The sequence below is a fragment of the Plasmopara halstedii genome (assembly GCF_900000015.1).
Source record: "Plasmopara halstedii genome assembly, contig: Scaffold_526, whole genome shotgun sequence".
In the NCBI taxonomy this organism is placed as follows: Eukaryota; Oomycota; class Peronosporomycetes; order Peronosporales; family Peronosporaceae; genus Plasmopara; species Plasmopara halstedii.
In genome coordinates, this window is record NW_020187446.1 from 361,525 (window position 1) to 363,336 (window position 1,812).

The window sequence follows — 1,812 nt, forward strand, 5'->3', positions numbered from 1 at the left end:
GTTTTATTCTCGTGCGCAGCTCCTAGTTTGTAGACCATGAAAGTGGTTATATTAACTCTAATATTGCAAGAAAGCAAATTTCTCTGTTTCTGTTGAATGGCTGGACGCTCAACTTTTGTAGCCTCAGTGTAACGGGGTTTTACGTGCCTTGGTATGAATGGTGTGGGTCAGACAAAATGGTGTGATCACACAATGGTATGGCTACACGTTAACAAGATCTCATTCAGTGGTTGGACTGCCAGTAGTTATACATCTAATTAGGTTATATTATATAGATAGGAGAACCCATAGATTTAGATATAGGCGGCTTTGCCGCAAATAAAACCGAGAAATACAGTTATCGTTCTAAACGAAAGAATTTATTAGCCTTGGGTTAAGGTTGTAATTACTCTTGGATCAAGTGGATTGCGATCCGCAACACTCGAACTGGCTCTAATCATAGAGCGAAGGTCACCGACCTTAATCATGCAGCTTCTAAGCGATAGAGCTACGACAGCTCCGCTGCACTCAGATCAGGTATCATCGTTGCTCTTACCGGCGGCCGGATAAAACACTCCTGGAGGCGTCTTACAAACGCATTCTCATCACCGATAAGTGCGTCCATATATGCGATTACCGCATCTGGCCATAAAGTTGCAAGTCTTCAGCCACATCGGGACCAACGATTCCAAGCACGTCAAGTTGTCTTCACGACAGGAAATCGAGCAACTTCTTTCTCGTCCTCCCAGAGATTACTGTCCTTGTATGGCTCGGTTGTAAGGTCAACTCGGTGCTACCAAGTGCAACAAGGTTGTTGCGCACCTTGCACAGAGAAAGCTTGACCTAGATATATCGCAATAGCAAACGCACAGATACTGTTCTTGCACGCTGCACTCGTGCGGAAAGTGTGACATGTACTTGGGGTGGATGCTATACAAGAAAAACTAGATATAAACGTGTTGCTATTTAAAATAATAAACTTCTTATTGCTTGACCCGAGGCTAACATTCCACTTGCACCACAGATCTCTTCAAAATGAGGTCCTATCACCTTCAAAGTACCAATATTGTGTTGCTTGTGAAGATCCATACGTGGTGACTGTCAGCTGCAAGTAGATGTGGCTAGGATCTGATGGCACGAAGAATCATTTCACCTTGTTAAGCTTTGAGGAAGCGTAAGTAAGGTCACCGATCTTTCGTTTTATACTCAGAACAAGTACGAGTATAGCGGATAGCAATCCGCTTACTCCAAGAGTAATTTTAGCCTGAACTCAAGGCTGATTAACTTTTCGATCCGAATTCAATACTGTCATTATTTATTTCAATCTGCGGTAAAGCCGCCTAATTTTAAATGCAAAGATTTTTCTAAATATGTTCAGAAAAATCGACATACATGCATGACTACTGGCCACCCAGCCCCGTTTCGTATTCTTGTTTGGGTTTGGTCACACCATGCCCATCTGGTATGACACACCCCTGTTACCAGGGTATGTGTAACCCCGTTACACTCTCCCCCATTAAGATTAAGAACATTTACAGTTACAATCGATTATTGCCTCAACAAGGCTTGCGTGCCCGTGAGGCACTGCGATGGAATATAGTGACTTTCGTGCTCAATGAGCCCTGTGTTAATGACACCGAAGTCTCGCTGGTTCCGACAGCGCTCACAGGCAGAGCCCAGCTTTAACTCCCGCACACGGTGCCATGTCGGACCGTGTCTCCGCGGCATCGAGGGATGTAAATCCTAGGCTCGATGGCCCCGAGCATCGCGCTCCGCGCACGCTTACGGTGACAAGTGACCTCGTTGGGGATGTGGAGGTGGTCGACTACGAGT